We start from the raw sequence: 19,907 nt of genomic DNA on the forward strand, positions 1-19,907 counted from the left end.
TCCCTGGGAAGCCTGTTCCAATGCCTGACCACCCTCTCAGTGAAGAAATTTTTCCTAATATCCAATCTAAACCTCCTCTGGCGCAACTTGAGGACATTTCCTCTCATCCTGTCACTAGTTACTTGGGAGAAGAGACCAACATCCTTGTCGCCACAACCCCCTTTCAGGTAGCTGTAGAGAGCAATAAGGTCTCCCCTCAGCCTCCTCTTCTCCAGACTGAACAACCCCAGTTCTTCCCTCAGATGCTCCTCACAAGACTTGTGCTCCAGACCCCTCACCAGCTTCGTTGCCCTCCTTTGGACACGCTCCAGCACCTCAGCATCCTTCCTGTAGTGAGGGGCCCAAAACTGAACACAGGATTCCAGCCTCACCAGAGCCGAATACAGGGGCACGATCACTTCCCTGCTCCTGCTGGCCACACTATTTCTGATACAGCCCAGGACGCTGTTGGCCTTCTTGGCCACCTGGGCACACTGCCGGCTCATATTCAGCCGGCTGTCAACCAGCACCCCCAGGTCCCTTTCTGCCGGGAAGCTCTCCAGCTCTCCACTCCTCCCCAAGTCTGTAGCATTGCATGGGGTTGTTGTGACCTAAGTGCAGGACCCAGCACTTGGTCTTATTAAACCTCATACAGTTGACCTCGGCCCATCGATCCAGCCTGTCCAGATCCCTCTGCAGAGTCCTCCTACCCTCCAGCAGATCAACACTCCCACCCAACTTGGTGTCATCTGCAAACTTACTGAGGGAGCACTCGATCCCCTCATCCAGATCATCGATAAAGATATTGAACAAGACCGGCCCCAGAACCGAGCCCTGGGGGACACCGCTTGTGACCGGCCGCCAGCCGGATTTAACGCCATTCACCACAACTCTCTGGGCTTGGCCTTCCAGCCAGTTCTTTACCCAGTGAAGAGTAAACCTGTCTAAGCCATGAGCCGCCAGTTTCTCCAGGAGAATGTTGTGGGAGACGCTGTCAAAGGCTTTACTAAAGTCCAGGTAGTCAACGTCCACAGTCTTTTCCTCATCCACTACGTGGGTCACCTGGTCATAGAAGGAAATCAGGTCGGTCAAGCAGGACCTGCCTTTCATGAACCCATGCTGGCTGGGCCCGATCCCTTGGTTGTCCTGCAGATGCCCTGTGAGCACCCTCAAGACGAACTGCTCCATGATCTTCCCCAGTATGGAGGTCAGGGTGACAGGCCTGTAGTTCCTGGGATCCTCCTTCTGGCCTTTCTTGTAGATGGGTGTCACAAATATTAGGCTGAAAGTTTAGTATAAGAGTCTCTTTGATCATATTGGCTCCACCCCATTAACCCAGCATTAGGGCAGTGTCATTAGGGACGCTGCTGCTGTCAGGCACTGCCTTCTTAACACGCGGAGTACAAAACTTACCCAAAATTAGACTGAGGCCTAAGACAGCAGCCAAAATAGTCCACCTTAAAATTTGCTGAGACATGTCATGCTACTGTAAATTATCTCCCTCTATATTACTTGAATTGCAGTTTTCCAGTAATAAATAATATAGTCTTACAAATTTTATTTAAGTCCATACACTAAGTAGTGCCCCTAGAAGTGCACCAACACCGGTTATCTGCCAAATCAGAGGGGGAATGGTGCCTTCTCCATTCTTGACATCTCCTAACTCGCTAGGTAAATGAAACACACCGCTACAATTTTCTACGCCGCTGTGCCGTGTGTATATAACATGGTATTTGCTTTTCTTCTTCCCTAGTTAAATGTTTGCCTTAATGGGTCATAAAGTCATCAAACAAACAGAAATTTATGTTGTTGGAAACTTCACTCGGTTATTTCTTAACTTTGGGTGCACTGAACACTGCCTAGGTGGATATTGGAACTATCTAAGACAGGAAAGTACTAGATCTTTAAATTGCATATAGGGTACCTCATGAAAAAGAGAGTAATATCAGCCAGGGAGACCGCACAGTCCCCTCTAGCTCAAAATGCAAACCGAAGCCTGAAAACCGCCTCTGAGAGGTTTCACAGACGCCATAAAGCAGAAGGCCCGACGCTCCGCGTGGGAGCCCCTCCCGGGCGCCGCCCCAGCAGAACCAGCCCTTCGCAGCCGCTCAGCTCCCACAGGCCCTCGCAGCAGGCTCCTCGGCACCGCTCGGAGTCGCAGCCCAACCAGGTACCTCACCCACCTGTGCCTTAACTGCCAAGAGTTAGAACAGCAGCCACTTCTCGACCCGCTTCCAGCGACCGAGATGCCCTGGGGAAGGCAGCCAAGCGATCATGGCTTCTGGTCCTGTGTGGCCCTGCCCTGGCCACTCACCCACTTACCTGAGGGGGAAGCCTGCTGGGAGATGGGCGGAGGGAGGCACGTGGCACTGTGTGACACAGCAGCGGCACTGCCATATCTCCTTGGCCCTCTTCAGCCGCCCTGCTGGGGCAGGGAGAGAAGGGAAGAAAGCAGGGCGTGGCCTCTGGGTTTGTCAGCTGTAATCAATACCTCACTATTTTACAAATACCCTGCTCGGCAGCGGTCTGCTCGCACCCAGCGCCTGCTCTGCAGGCTGGGCTTTTGGGCAATCGGTGGTTGAGGGAAATCCAGCTGTGGGCAGCTGTGCTGGCGCCGGGGCCGAGAGACACGGCCAGTTCCTCGGCTCAGCATGGCCGGTGCCGCCCCGGCAGCCGCCCGTGGGGGTGAGCAGGGAGTCTCTGAGCACCTGGGGAGGGCGGCGTGGGGGCTGCCCAAGGGCACTGGGGAGCTGAGCCCTTCAGGACTCTCCTGCCCATCAGAGAGGATGATTCCTTGCTCTGAGACCTGCGACTCGGGAAGGCAATGAACTCCACGGGGAAAATGATTCATGACAGAAATATTACTCAGTGGCTCCTTCTTACCCTTGCACACTGTGCTGCTGTGGGCAGGCGTGCTCATGGGGAGCTGGCCTGGGCAGGCAGGGGAGACCACCAGGAGGGATTCAATGCCCACTCCAACCGTGGCTCGACGCAAACCCCAGCCAGAGCGGACAGCCGCTGCCGCCGGCCGGGACGTACCCGACAACCTCGCCGCAGCTCCTCCAGACACTCCCGGCCAGGACTGGCGGGGAGAGTACGTGTCCAGCCGCTCCTGGTATCTATTCCGGGACTGCAAAAGGTACAAATTTGTTTCAGTAACAGCGATCTTGGCAGGCAAGAGAGGCAGCTCCGGCGTGCTTTTTTATACGTACGTCTGTTGGACTCCCACCGAGAGTTATTAGTTATTAAAAAGCAATCAAATGAGGCCGGCTTTGGAGTACATTTGTTAGCCACATGATATCAATTAAGCCCCAGTCTCCTGACTGCAAGGAATTGACATTACCTCATATGCGAGCAGAACTAAATTCCTTCTCTCCCTCTCCCCCTCTTTGAAGTTGGTAATGCCAAATATCTCCCACATTCCTGGGGAAAAATGTTGCAGTTATCCTGAATATGTGGATGCCTTCAATTTGTAATTAACAGAGCTATGTAGCAAATGCTCTTGCTGGAGCATGCAGCAGCAGCGAAAGATTCGCTTGGCCTTGCAGCGCTAAATAACGTGGTCATCGGTCCACTGAACAAAGCGGGGCAGGTCAGCCGAGCAGCTGCCCACCGAGTCCCAGGAAGACTCACCGGTGAGATGTTAGGACGCTTGTGAATTACCAAGGAAAGCGAGGATTTTCTTTACTCACGAATAGTGGGTTGCCACTAAAGGCAAACCTGCCTTTTCTCAAAGCTTTGCAAAGCCTAACACGGCAAGACTCGCTCCCATGTTGTGGGCTTGAGGCAGCCACGCTACTGTCAGTAGCATTACGTATGGAAGCTAACCACAGAGGTGGACCAGAGGCCATAAATAGGACACTGAGCAGGTAAAATGCAGCTGTAGCTTTTGCAAGAATGAATAAAATTAATACCATCTACTAGCTCTGACAGCACTATGAAATGAGTTGAAAGTTTCCACCTTCTCACATTGGAGAGCAGTTTGTATCTCAAACACCACATGACACCAACTGGAAACCCTAACAGAAGGGTTAGGACTTCTATTGACAAGACAATGTTATTTAACAGATTTCTAAATCTCCCAAATAAGCCTTCTTTAGATTTCACTGCGTATCTATGTGTTTGCATAACAGGCATCGCCGAGAAATGCTTCTGTGATACCAAGCATCAAGATGTTTCCTGCTGGTACCTCTACAGCTGTCAAACTGTCCTGCATGCACCCAGCAACCCAGCCGAGCAAAGCGACACAAGAATCTACATAGAATATTTTGTAGACAAAAGAACTGCTTAAGTGAATGCCATATTTCCTTTTCAAGGCTATTTTATGTCTTTGTGGCTTGTTTTTATCAAGCTTGCCCATTTAAATACCAATGCTGCAATTTAAGACTAAAACAGGGAGTATACTTTTGTCAGCCAAGTTGGCAGGTTTTTTTATCTGTAGTGCTATGCAAAATACATATACACAACTGTTCTACCAGAGTGCAAAATCACAAACAATTGCCAAATCAATTGAAACTAATATACTCTAGATTAACAGTTCTCTTGCCCATTAGTGAAAAAATACGCATTACCAATTGCAACAGATGAAAATATTTTTTTCATAGTTATGTCAACCATACAGATATTTTAATGAGAAAACCACCATAAAAAAAAACTGCTATAAAACACTCCAGTTCAAAACATGGATATTCAAGGTTATGAACTGTGGTTTTAACAGTAAACTTTTTAAAAGCAACAAAGCACTGTGGAACATTTTTGTAGTTATGTAAAGAAGCTGTATTCTACACATAAACCTAGGTACCTGACATGCCCTATAATGAGATTTTATACAAATATATATTTTGTAAGTATTTTTATGTATATATATACACACACACTATATATATACACTATGCATATATATTTATAGAAAATAAATGCTTTTTGGAAATTATTTAGCTTCTGCTCTACAGTTCAGTTATAGCATCTTCATTGCTTTGTCCTGTTTCTATGACTTGAGATGATTTATTGCCAAGACAGTGCACTGTAGGGTAACTCCTACAAAATTTTAGACAGATTTACTGTACCATAGACAAGACTTACCAATAAGCCACATATTCATTATTTCCACCAGCTAGAACCAGGGCTCAAGCATTGCATTTGGGATTTGTATCTTAGGTGTACCTGGGTTTGTTGTTGGTAAAAGGGTTTTGTTTCATAGCTGTAAAGGAAAGACCTATTTGCAATTCCTACCTTTCTGAAGCCTATGGCTGGAGGGATTTTTACTTGCCCTTCAGGTCCAGTTCAAGGGCTGAGGTAATATTTATGGCTTTGATAAGGGTTCATGCAACTGGACAAAAGCCAAAGATGAGACATTCCTGGCTGAAAGGATCCACCTTGTCAAATGAAACACCGAGACGAGAACAACCAGGGGTCTGGCTGTTACCACCTTCTCCTGTAAGTACTTCCTTTTGCTTTGAAAAGTCTTTTCCATGATAACCCATTGGATAGTGCTCACCTGCACCCTCTCCACAACAAATTCTCGGGAGTAGGTCACACCATCCTCAGAACTGGGCACAACTAAAGGCTCCATGATCTCAGCTGTAGTTGCCAGTGTGTCAAAAGCTAGCACCCCAGAGCACACCAACACGGAGGATAAAAGTCTTCCCATTTTCCACTGTCAGAGAGATTTTAAGGAGGGGTTTTCTCTTGAAGCATAGAGGTGATGTTCAAACAACACTTACGTGCTACTAATATCCAGTGGTGCCCAAGGAAAGAGTGAAAAGCACAATTCCATTGCCATGTGTCCCACAGCAAACACCTCTTGGCCACAATCCCATGATCAAAATGGAGAACCCAGACCTCACGTGGGACACCAAGTGAAGTGTACAGGGAAGTGAGCAGTGCGATGAAAGAATTGGCTGGTATTCAGCTATCTCCACCATCAATCTGGTCTCTCTTTCCCAGCCACATCTTGACTCCCTCATTTGTTACCTGCCTTTGGCTGTTACAAATAGGAGCAGGGCTTAGAGAGACAGCAGGAGCCTTCATGCAAAGCCCTCTAGCATTCTTTGAGTGCTGCAATACCGCACACTCACCAAACAGGTGTCTGTAATCAATGTGTCTGCCATTCACTGGCAAAATAAAGCTGAGTTAAAGTTGTTCAAATAGGCTTGTGTTTGACATTTCTGAACTTTGGAGTGCTTGACTTTCTAAAGTCAATGTAAAAAAGGACAAGAATATCTGTCACCAAGGGGAGGTTTTTAGGAAGAATCCCTGGCCAGCCTCAGGAACCAACATTGCCCCAAAATACACTGCCCACCAGTCTCCAGGTGCTTGCAGCCATATTTCTGCTACTGATACTCACTGAGCATGAGAAACTGCTAAAAAACCACCAGGTTTTCAAAAGCTCTGGATGATTTTAAAGATTTCCACTGGTCCAAGTCTACAGCAGTCTCTCTAGTACCAAGGCAGAGGAACTGCCCAGAATAGAAGCACCACTCTAAGAGAAATATTGGGAGTTTTATTGCAACTCAGAATGAGTGGTTGGTCCCCATTACAGACAGTACAGAGCAGAACTTGGAGACCTAAAGGAAAGAAAAATCAGCCATGATATGCTAAGTTTTCAGTTTGGGGCACACACAAGCACAAGGGCATACATTCAGTTGTATAAATAATGGCAGAACACGAATGAATGGTGTCATTTTACCCATTAACACTGTAGCAGAGCAAAGAATTGTGCACAGGGGAGCAAACAGATTTTAAACAGCATTAAAGATTTACTACTGATTTAAAAAACCAGTTGCACAGCATGTGCATAACCTATTAACTCATTGCCACATGTTATCATTGCATTCAATAGCTTAATAGGGTTCGCATACAAATTAGGCGTTTCCACAGAAAACGAGAACATCAGATGGTCCTGAATGAAGTAAATAGGTTTAAAAGTATGTAAATACTCATATTTCAGGGCAGACTCATGAGACTGGAGAAAAAAAGTCCTCCAGTGGGCAGGTATAGCATTACAGGACCATCATCTGTAGCCTGGAGCACAAGTCACTTTCAAAGACCTGACAATGCACAAAACAGACCACTGCTTACTCCGGTACGGTAATTCCCAGTTACCAAAGGGACTCGTATTACATTTTACTGTGTCGTCTTACATTTACATCTGAGAAAAAAAAAGTATTTGCTATCCTTGAAGTGCACACAAGAATTTTTGGCTGCTTACCCACATAAATGTGAAATTGCACAATTTGCCTTGGGTTTTCCACTGGCATTATCCTGCCCATGCCCGGCACCTCTGAGATGCTTCCAGACAAGAATTCCTGATTCTCTGGAGTGAGCTGATGGCGAAGCACAGCGCACTGAGCCTTGAAGCTGTGGTTAACCCATAAACAATTTAGTAAATTGCTACCACTACTTCAGCATTTCTAGAGGCATTAATCTGCAGCCCAGCATTATTGTTATTACCCTATCTTTGATAACATCCAAAATCCAGTGCCTTGAAGCCCTTTTAGTCATACGCTTTCAGTGGACCCATGGGCTATCAACCCAAGTAGTGAAAATCAGAGGTTGGACTAACCTAATTAAACCTTTCTTCTGACCTCCTTTGCAAATGTCCCTTGATACTGGCACTGCCACCAGACCATCCAAAAATGTTTTGAGGAGAAAGCGGGGACAGAGAGCTGCAAGGAGCCTTTAACCCTGTCCCTCTGCAGCCCCACCAGTCCATCTGACCACAGCCTCAGCTAGGGCTCATCCTTCCATCACCTCCTCTTCGTCACTGACGGCATCCAACCTGCCCTCGGCAAGACGGCACAGCAGTGACAGGGAGGGCTGCTGACGGTCCCAAGGACAGCAGCGCTGCTGGGACAAGGGCCGGAGCCGGCTCAGCACTGTGTTGCCTTTGGCTGTTGCAAAGGCTGTTGGAACATTCCTGGACACCAGGTTAACTGCCCAGGGAAGCACCAAGCAAGATGAGGGTGGGAAGGGGGGATAGGGGAGGGAAAATAATATCTATTTTTGGACATTGGGGAAAAAAAGGAAAAAAGAATCACCAATGTCAGCAAGGAAAAACACTTGATTTGAGGTTTGCAAGAGAGCAATTATGTTTTTAAAGCTGGCATGAAGCTTGCCCTTTGCCCCATTTGATCTAATTCAACACCAGCTGAAATCACTTGCCAATGGCTTGCACTTGGGCTTTCATATAAGTCAATACTTTACATAAAAACTAACAGTGCAAAATTATCCAATAGATCTATTTGTACTAAGTAACTTTCCATAAAATGTTGAGCAAATAAGCCCTTATATTTTTAGGAGCATTTTAAATGTTTACTATAAAATTTTATTATGTATTAAACTTAATTACCCAAATTAAATTCTCAATTATTGTACCTGTGCATGCTGTTTTATTTTTTGCTTCACTAATGCCAGATGGTATAGCTATTCATTTTTATTTTGAAATTTTGATTGCATGTATTCAGTTATTTCATGTTGGTGGTGAACTGATGATAGAACCTGGTTAAGCTTTAGAATAACTGGCAGACTGCACAGGCTATATACTGCCAGTCATGGTTGGCAACATGCACTGGGACTTTTTTTGAAGAAAGGCTGCCGTGATCAAACAAATGGGACTGAAAAGTACCGTCTGCTAGGACCTAATGTTGAATCAAAAGCAGATTTCCGTTTCGGAGCCAAATCTTTCTTGAAACCAGGTTTTCAGAGATGAAAACATTACATCACCTTGGGGGCAAAGGGAAAGGATACAATAAGAAATTTTAAGGCAAATAAGCCTTATAGTTTGCCAAGCATATGACTGCTGACGATTATTTTATGTATGCATTTATGGAGCATCTTTTACATTTTTATATCAAGCACAATAACCTCCTCCCCCCACGCTCTGAGCCTCCACCGTATTAAACTACTGAAAGAGGAAGTTACATTCTTATTCTTTTGATTTGAAAACCTAGTTCCCTGTTTCTCTAAACGTAACAGGCATATATTTTCTGGTACGCTTAATGATGAGTTCTGCTAGCCATACAAATAATGCAAACATAATTCACTGCAAAGATATGCCCCTTTCAGAGACCACTTCATTTATTCTTTGTAGTAGCAAGGAGCTGAAAAATCCAGGCATGAAATCATGTTTTCCAGCTATGCTTTTTGTTATATTTATGGTCTCTTTGGTAAAATCAAAGGAATGCACTTCTGTGTAATGGGGCATAGTTTGAATGGCACAGTAACCATCACGCCATAAAATTTAGAGTTGGGCTGCCTGATTACAAAAGCATGTCCTCACTCCAGCCTTTGCACAATACAGCTGTTTAAATCACTGGGAGTTTAAAATTGGAGTCACTTGAGAACTAAAATTGCATGTGATGGCAAAATGGTAGAAGATATTAAGTCTGGGCTGCCAATTTCGGAGCAATTTCTAGAAGTCTGAGAGCTTACTGATAAAATTATGGGATGTAGAACACGCAGCACTCACTAAATTAATTTTCTTTTGCTCGCCTCATGAGAGTTTCTATCTTGGCACTTCACTGTGGGACTCCTTGAATTTATAAACAGGCACCAACAAACCAGAATGGGGTAATGAGATTTTGAGGAGCGGAGCCTTTGACTTCTGCTGGTTTTCTCCTGAGATATGCTCTCTGCTGCCACATGTTCATTTATTACTGTGTTGGACAAAATCTTGCAATCCCTACTCGGTTTTAAAATGTTCATGATGTGACAATCGTGTATATTTTCAGGCAGCTAACGACATGCTAATGCAATGATTGTCCTCTGCTTCCTTTTAGGTGACGCACCACGGTATGGCATCCAGAGACCATCAGTCAGGCAAGGGACAGGGGTTTACAGCATCTGGCACCTCACGCTGACACGGGGCGTTAACAGGAGGTGGCGGAGCTCCGCTGTGACCACCAGGCTCTGTGAGGTGGGCACCACGGTAAGGTTTTTCCACAAGACTCCCATCTATTTTTCATGCTTATCTGGACCATGGCTTAGATCTGACAGTTGGAGCCACCTCCGATTGCACCACCTCCGGCGGGTGGACGGGGAGCTGGCCTCCCCACCATGTCGCTCCCCCCAGGAGCACGCGGCAGAAGGACCTGGCGAGATGACATCTCGTCACACACTACAAGTTATGATAACTGCATTTTAATAATAAACTACAGGGGCTTTTTCCTTCTATTTTTCATCCTCCTCCACAGATGCACACAACCCATGTAAGCTGTAAAGGATGCCCAGGATGACAGATACTGTGGCTCAATAAGACTCAGTAAAAGCAGGCTTAATAGCCTGCTTTTGCCGCTTCTTCGAACTACAAATACTAAATAGCCCTAAACCTTTTTCTCAAGGTAATTCCCAGATTTCCAAAAGACAGCTGAGACTCCTCCACCCAAATATTACACACTGAAAACACACTCAATACATTGAGTTTTAGCAGAAATACATAACAAAAGTGCTGTGAGTATCAGTACACAGCTAATGTCTAACCATTGCCTCCTCAGGGTGACATCTTGGAGACCAGGTCTCCTGCCAAAGCATCGGTTACCTCCCATGCAGGGGGGTTTCTGCAGGGCAAAAGCTGGTGCAGAATCTGTCCTCCATTGTTCCTCAAAGCAACTCACAAAGTTTCCACAGGAGAGGCAGTTTAAGGATTACCAGGCACCATTACAAGTCTGCTTCTTCTGTTTCTCTGATGCTATTCAACCCTTATTCCTGTTGCCAACAAAATGTCAGTAAATTCAATAGCTTCCAAAAGCCTGGGATAACCGTGTGACACCTGCAACAGCACAAGGATGAGGAACGGGGTTTGCGGAGCGGTCCTCCTTCCTTACAACCTCAAAACTGTTTAATGAGGAAACGAGTGCAAAGCCTTGCAGAACCAAAGCGTCACAAGGAAGTAAGGGTACAACACTTTTTCCTTTTGAGCTCTTAAGTGGCTGTAGATTTTTTTTTCCTCCACATTTGCAGCTATTGTTTCTCTCATTTTTTTATTAAATCTTGGTGTGTACCCGTTCATACCATTTTGATTTTGACCTGCATGAAAGCTACATATATCTTGCATGGTCTGACATCACTTAATCTACAAGATTAGAGTTAATTCTCTGTTTTACCTAATTAACTCCACTGGACTGATCACACTCACTTCTCTCTCTGGCTAAGATGCATGCAGCTGCTCATCTAAAGCATACAAATTATCTCATAGCCTAGTTATGCTGCTGACACGAGGTCATGAAAAGTGTGCCAACAAAACAGAATCCCCAGCGCTCCAGCAGACAACAACGAACCTCATATTTCACTATAACTTGGCAATTAAGTCGGAAGAAATACCTCGGGAGAGGAGCCGTTCTCCAGGATTTCAAGCAGAACAAACCGCTGCTGATGAATTAGCCGAGACCCACTGCAGTGCACAGGCAAAACGTGAACCACGCTGCAACTCTTTGTTCTTAACATTTCTAATGGCATAAATTAGAATGTCTGTAAGTAAGGCACAAGGAATGTGGCTACCTGCTGCATGAGACCGTGCTGCCTTAGGAAAGCTCAGCACAACTCAGCATCGCTTCATCCTGCAAGCAGATGAAGTGCCGTCAGCCTGCTGGGCACTCCGACCCGTGGATCGGTCGCGCTGCGAGAGCAGCCCACAGCCAGTGATGCCGGGGCTGTCCTGGCCCCACGTGCCTTCCTGCGTGCCCAGCGGTGGCTGCTGTTCCAGAGACACGTGTGCCAACTGGGATCACCAGTCCTGTCCCATGCCACCATCCTGACACCAAGACTTTAATGACCTGAGGCGGCACAGACGTGGTTCCTCTACTGCATGCACGCCAGCAGAGACCTGTCACAAGTCAGTTAGTAAATGCTGGGCAATTATTGTTGGTCATCTTTCTGAAAACTGCAGGAAGCAGGCTGTGGCCTCTCCCCTTCTGCTCAGCACAGACTAACGCGTTACCATATAAACGCTTCCACAACACTGGTAGGAAAAGATGGATTTTTCTGACAGGTCACACAAATTCAATCAGCGCATGCTACTGCAGAAGACACCGCGACGGCCCAGGGAGCAGAGCAGGGCTCATTGGAAGTGACAGTGACCTCCTCCCAGGGATGCCGAGGACAGGCAAAGCAGGACGGCCAAGCTGTGGCAGAGGAGCGGGTGCAGGGATTAGGCAGCTCCTCTCGCTGCAGACCTGGCTCCAGCTCGTCCCGGGCCATTCCTTCACTACTGAATAGCAAAGACCATTAGAAACAGGGGAGGGAGACGCAAACACCTTTTCTTTGTGTGGTCAGAGTTGACGCAAAAAAACCCCAACGAAATCCACCTGGAAACCCCAGGGAGAATGAGGTCCCAAACCACTCAGGAGAGCCTGGGTAGATGTGAAGCACGGTCTATTAGTCAAGCACAGTTTCATATTTCACCTGTTTCTGCATTGGGATAGGCCTAAAGTCTTTTATGGATATAAAAATATCCCACAGTTGACTATATCATTATTTAACCTCATTTTTCCTTTCTAGAGGAGTTTCCTTTGAAGTTCCTCTGTGTATTTCATTATTGTCTTGGGATCTGGAAAAGCTGTTGTTACTTGAAACCACCAGATCTGGAATCCATTAAGGATGAGACTGAGCCAGGGAGCACCGGCATGGTACTAAGCACTCAGCCACCACAATTTAACCCAACTGTGCAAGAAAAACCTTGATTAATTATATCCTCAATAATTATGTCTAAAACTATCTCTAAATGAGAGGTAACTAATTTGAGATAGCAATAACTTACTTTTCCATGTGCACACGACCCATATCAACTTTGAAAAATTACTTGCTTTCCAAGAATGAAATCCACTCCTGTCCATCGTTCTCAGAAAATCTATACTGCCCACAGAAAAACATACCAGCCACATTATGCATTATTCATAGGATTGTAATGATTCCTCCCTTTCCAAGAGTAATACAATTTACAGGAAAATAACAGAGAATGTAACGCACCACACAAATCAAAACACAGTAGATAAAAGTTATCTAGTGCTATCTTCCCACCCTGATGGTGGAAGTTGGGAAAGGAAAGATGCTCCAGTCTGCACAGTAATAGCCCCTTCGTGAAGGGACACGTGGATTCTGTACCATGTGCACAGTCATTAAAAGGCACTCCTCTGCCATCAGAGCTGGGATACTTCATGTTTTCAGTAGGTGTTTTCACCTTGCTAACCTAAGCGCACAAACAAGTCACTGCATTCATACATGGCCAGTTTTCTCCTGATGAGAAAATAGTAACAGCCTTTTCACACACACCTTGCACCACAGACATTAAAAAACAAACAAAACAAACACGTCCCAGATACCCTCTCCCATCTTTCTAGCAGTAAGTGAAATCATGCCTACTGCCTACACGGCCTATTCCTAAGATGTTCCTGTGCCAGGCTGGGGCTTTGTCTCCTTTGGCTGTTAGCACAGCGCGAGGATGCTCTTCAAATGCACTTCCAGGACCTGCTCAGTAGATAGAGGTTGTTACTCCAAGTATTTTTAATGCTTCCTCAGCTGTACATTAGAAACCTACTTTCTCACTTCCAGTTTTTCTGAAAAGACCTTGCAGCAACCCTCGTCTCTTACTGAGATACACAATTTGAAGCTCCTCTCTCTTTCAGTGGCCTAAGCCAGGTACATAACTATTTGAAATAAACCAACTGATGGAAGAAGAGAACAGACAGAGACAGTGCCACCGGAGGAGCCCACCGAGCACCCTGCCACGGCCCACCACAACGCAGCAACTTGCTGCTGTTGCGCACACGCCGTGAAGTCCCAGCACCGGGCAGGAGTCCAACCCACACAAACCCAACTGCCTCCAAGCGCTGGCCGTACCAGAGCATCCCTAACCCCGTCACCACCATGGAAACTGAGCACATCACATTATTCATTCCAGTGAAGACTTTTGTGTCACTCAACTGTATGGGGATCTCTGCTGAACTCATCACAAAGCTCTCCAACAGCTTATCCTCACTCCTCAGTCTTCACTGAACTGTGTGGTTTGGGGAAGCGCGTTGAAGAACGATGAACTATCCAAGTTTTCACATATCCAGTTCATGCTCAGACAGCAAAAATCTCCATTACCCTGTAGACACACACTTCCCTGTTAGGGCCTTGCCATGCCCTTCTACACCCTCGCAGCTGTATTATACATTAAAGCCTGCAGCTTTAATCCCATGTGCAGCACATGGTCAGCACGTGCATCATGTCTGTGCTTCCAACATATATCACAACCCTTTTCAGGGAAGGCACCACAAAAGACAGGATAACATCTCTCCAAACATACAACTATTTTCAATAAATCATTGTATCTGCTTTGACAGCCCTGCTCAAAACTAATTACAATCCTAACTGAGGAAATTGTCATGCCACTTACAATGAATTACTGCCGTACAGAAGAGGTCTTCCCAAACTTCAAGCTTAGCCTGGGCAAATTAACTGTAAAAATTCAAACCAAAAGCCTGACCTAACTTTCTTAGAGCCTCCTGCAGCCGCCCAGCGACTGCCCTGTCCCAGCCCCAGCTCCTGCAAACACCGTGCCCTGGCTCAGGCACACAGACTCCCTGCGGCTGCAGCAACAGGGACAGGAGCACCCGGCCCACGTCCCCTGCCGGGACGGGAGGGACGATCCCGGCTTTCCCCCAGCCTGGCCCCGGGGCAGTGTAGAAGCCACGTCCTGGAGATAAAAGAGCCTTGGGGCAATGGGTAAAAGCAGCCAGTGATGATCAGTTGTACAATGAAAGGAAGGAAGCATTTTAATGGACTTTAACAAAAAAAAGAACTTTTAAAAACACCCTGTATCTGTTTAAACTTACATTAGAAAAAAGGTATAATGAATGTCCCTATTTTCACAAAAGGATATATATATTCTCTTGCTGTAAACTCTTGGCAGCCTGAACAGTCTCGTCTACAGGATAACAACCATACATTTAAGCTATCACTTCCCAGTTATACACAAATTAATAATTCACTGCCACGGGAAAAATGAGCCCAATCATACATCATTCTTACAGCAGCTAATTGGGCATGGAGCGGGCCAGCTCTGGTGGCAAATGGTAAATAATGCGTATAGTATATCAAATTTTGCACATAGATAGACAAGTTAATTTGCTTCCTACAAAAAAAAAAAAAGGACTGTTTAAGAAGAAAACCATTTATTTCAACACTAACATGCAAGATTTCCTTCACACATATACTTACCATTACATATGTCCATCATACAGAAAATATCTACTAACAAGCATCACGTTTCAATGTGTACATCTGTATGCATATCCATATGCATACAAATGTGTATGCAGACACACAGAGAACCTTACAATTCAAATAAAATTCACAGTGAATACACGGATAACGAAGTCTCAAAGCTTCCAAGAATAACATACATATGTAAAGTTTTCTAAGAGACTGATACGGTGTTTCCTCTGTATCAAAGGCTTCTCAAGCACATGCCATTCCATTTATTTGCGGGTTTTAGGAAAACTAAATGCAATTCATTGGCAACGTCCAACTGCTTTTTCATGTAAAAATGGAGCCACTCACTACTGGAAAGTTAGGGAGTGGAACCAGCTGCAGAGGGGTTTTTTTGTTTGATTGTGTTTTGGGTGTTTTTTTAAAAACTACACAAAGCATTAAGCTGTTCTTGGGGGCCTTTGAGTTTAAAACATCAAAGAAATGAGTCTCTGCTTTCTTCCTTCCCCACGGGCAAAAAAGCCCATGCGCATCTAAGCGATTCTCCAGCAACCTGTGCTCGCTACTGCTGCTCCTGAGCTACAATCATTTACTCACAGCTCCACAGAAGACTTGGTATGAACAGAAGATATTTAGACTTCAGAGCTTGAAAACTGAACAAACTTACTCTATATAGAATAACACTTACTTTCTTTTTTCTTAAGGTAGCTAGAAAATTGTGAAAATGACCTTGACAAAACACCAGTGATGTTGCATATTGATGTTAAGGTCTAATGACCTAAATGCTCTCTACTTTTTCTGCAGTTCTAATAACACATTTAGATATTCAACCCTTTTCTACACTCCCCTACAATCAGAATAGGGAAAGAAATCCCTTACGTGTTTTCCTGGCTGATGCTGAAGGAACTCATCAACGGGATGCAGTGAGATCCAAAACTGGGCCCTTTGTACTTGAAAAGGAAAGTCTTCAGCCAACTGGAAGTGACTTCTGATGGAAACTTTATGATTTTTCTTTTCCAACAGATTAATTTTAGGAAAAGTTTAACCTGATGTTTCATTCTGGTATCTATTGGCAACTGATATTCAGTGATAACTGATACGTGCTCAATTTAGGAGTAAAAGCTTTCCTCCTCCATGCAAATAGTATCACACATTTGGTATTGATAATGCAGAGGGATTTGGCCTGAATTCCAAATTATCTAAGGATCCAAACTCATGATACTGATCATTTTTCAAATCTCATGTTTTCTAAGACAAACTGGAATTCACATTCACTCATATTCCCTTGCATATTTGAACCCTTAGAAAATAGCTGGTTCATGTTTCAAAGGGTCTGATTTTCTAATCACAAGGACTAGAATTTTCTCCTTTGCGTTTCTTTTTATAATTCAAAATTCTCATGTAATCCACAGCCTCCAAATGCTGAGGAATTGTGACAGACACCACAATATCAAATACCATTGCAAGAACTTCCCAACACACTGTAAATCAGCGCTAGGTCAGCAAGGGCGGCACAAGCGGCAGCTACCTCGCGTAACTGTCCCTTCAGGCTCCTAATCAGCCCCTAGGAACAGATTTCCAAGTGCACATAGGCAACTAGCAAACAGGTAAGCCCCATGCTCCCAAAAACATCGATTTATCTGACACCAAGCCATGAAATATGACAGTCCAAAACCACAGCTGAGTAACCTGCATCCCCATCACTGAGCGACTGCACCGCGCTGCTGCAAACGTCAACGCATGACACGATGCCCTGACATGGAGCATCACTGTAGACTGTGATCTGCAGACAAAACCACTTAAAATCACACTCCCAGATTATTCCTGCTCTAGGTAACACCACATGGCTGTGGATTACAGTGGGGGAGTAACACCGTAGCCCAGGGCTCTTGCTGGCAGATGCTGACAGTCACAGACATGACAAGGCGAGCAGCAAGACACCACTTCAGGGCGTAGAGTAAGAGCACATTGGAGCAACCCTTTGCGTTTCTGTCTATGGTTTCTGTGTGTTGCTCCCAAATAAAGCCAGCACTGTTTTCAGAAATTTAGACTGTGCTTTAAAAATAAATACATTAAAAAAAAGACAACAACAAAAACCCCAACAAAGGTATTTTTGGCATAACCCACACCCGCAGGTGACTTGGGGAGATAGGATCTTTTCAGCAGATCCCCACACGTTAGAGGAAAGACCATGATCAAAGATAAAATGACAACAACATCCTGTCCAGTGGTGCTCCGGCCTGGACTGCTTGGTGAGAAGGGCAGGCTGTTGGTCAGAAGGATCACCCCCACACACCCCCCATGGCAGGAACACACCCCACGCTTCTAAGTATTTGCTCCAGAAGTGGAAATCCCAAACCCAAATCATCCGGCATAGTCCTCTGCAGGGCAGGCAGGAGGCATCTCAGCTCCTGGGTGTGAGGAGGGCAACTTCCTTCTCCCCCTCCCACACCTGAGCAGCCCTCGGTTAAGGGCTGGGACTCACCATCAAACCTCTCCCTTGTCAGCACGGACATCTGGCTGAGAGGATGAAACAGGGGATTTCACACGCTGATTCACAGCGGCTTTGGTGGCAGAGCATCCAAACAAGTAAAGAACCTACCACATGATTGCACCTCCAAGAAAAAGAAAATAATTTGTCAAAAGTTGAAGGAAGTTTTGCCTAATTTTGCCTTTGGTCTAAAAGACAGACATAGACACGTCTAAAAGACATGGCAGGACTCAGATTGTTTGGGGTTGGTTGGTTGTTTTTTAACCAACAGATAGCCCATACATGACCCTCCACTTCCAACTGAGCATTGTGGGAAGGAAAAAAATAAATCACTTTTAGAGACATATTTTCAAACACTGGATTATCCAAAGATTCAGAGAGAAACAGTGCTGGAAGCTGCCAGCCTGGTGTTTTATTTCCCCATCCCACCATCTAATGCCGCACCTGAGCCACCCTGCGATTTCTCTGTAAGCAGGACAAGATACTGCTCCCACTCAGCAGAGCTCCTTTCAGCTGGCCAGGGGTGTGCTTGGGGGGTATCTCTGCCACCTGCAAAGCAGAAATTATAAATCATGTCCACACACAGCAAAGTTAAAAAAAAAACAACCTCACAGTACTAATTTACCTAAGTATTTGAAAGAAAATAAGGTAATTCTCATGGAGACTAATGTAATACTAAATGGCAATAAATTAACATTTTCATTACACTGAATGAAACGAACACAGAACCCACACACAGAAAAGAAAACCACAGAGTTTGCATTGGAAAGACAGCTTAAAACTCCCAAGCTTTAACTCAAACCATTTTTTTATTAAAGTATGAATGCATTTATGCTGGAGAATAGTTTACATACATTGCAAAGCAACAAGCATATTTTCAAGAGGTGTGGGCCCTCCTCAATATGTCTCCGTGCTCAGTCGACATGCTTTAACACTGGACTCACACATACACTCTCACATACAAACATATAGACCCACAAAACACAAGACGTGGAGCTATCTGCTTCAATTAGCTTTCTTTTAAGGCTTCTGTAAGGTGCCCTAGTGCCCCTAACATTACCATAATTACGAATTAAATTGCATAAACAAGCAGCATTACTTGCAAACTGTTGATCTGCTCCCGGCCTTAAAAAATATCAAGTGAAACAAGTTTTTTCCTTTTATATTTGAGTTTTATTAAACATCTGCATTTAAGAAAGGCATGACTCTGTATATCTGTGAACAGGGGAGGATATGGGAATCTTAACATGAGCTTCTCAACCAGAACAGATGTTCAAACCTGACTCCTAAGAGACCATTTCCTTTGATCTTTCCAGCAACGCAGCCCTGGCTGTGCGACGAGGCACTACCAGCTCCATCCCACCAGGGCTACTCAACCAGCAATGCAGAGACTGGTAACACGGAGTTGAAGCTACCATGCTCATATCACTTCAGACCTGAGGCTGATGAGAAATCACAGTTCAAAGACTGACAGACCCAAGTGTCCCTCAACTCTTACCAGTGGGCCCCGCTCCTGCAGAGCACATCAGGGTTGGAAAATGCACAGGTAGTGGTGCTGGCTCGCTGTATCCCTAGCCATCACAGAGTATTTTTGCCCACCCCTTTTTGGTATCCTGCAGTATATAGTCTGAAACTGCAACTACTGGTATTGGGTGAAAGACATGGCAGCAGGTATATTAAGAAAATAGGTACAATGAATAAAATAAAGGATAGCATATGATATAATGTGTACATACAAGCATCTTCTTTTGTGTTTTGTCTGTGAAGTGTGAATTAACTGCAGAATGCCAGGCCATTAGTCTAAAAGGCTATGCATGGCTGTCAGCCTATTTATGGTCAAAGGATTTTTGTGATGCACCATGGAGAAAGATTCTTCAGGGACCATTATGGCTTTCCAGGTCTACTTGCTCTTGTGCATCAGCCCCCAGCTAGGAATGTCAGAGGAGCAACTAAATAAAACTGCCTGACCAGTCTTAAAAGAAAAACAGGAATGACTCTATTTCATGGTACGCACCTGAACTACAGACACGAGAAAGGGACAGTGATGGGTGGGTAAGAGAGATGGGGGAGAGAGCTTGTTTCTCACTTTTACAACAGCAGCAGATTTCAATGTAATGTAATTACTTTAATGATGCATATCTGTAGGCATAGAATTCCTCTTTTGATGTAAAAAGCTGGTCAGACTTGAAGTGTTTGGCAGTCCTTTCATTCCCCAATTTCAATTGTTGCTTATTCATCTATGAGCTCT

Source organism: Phaethon aethereus (genome assembly GCF_964289735.1).
Source record: "Phaethon aethereus genome assembly, chromosome: 9".
Taxonomy (NCBI): domain Eukaryota; kingdom Metazoa; phylum Chordata; class Aves; order Phaethontiformes; family Phaethontidae; genus Phaethon; species Phaethon aethereus.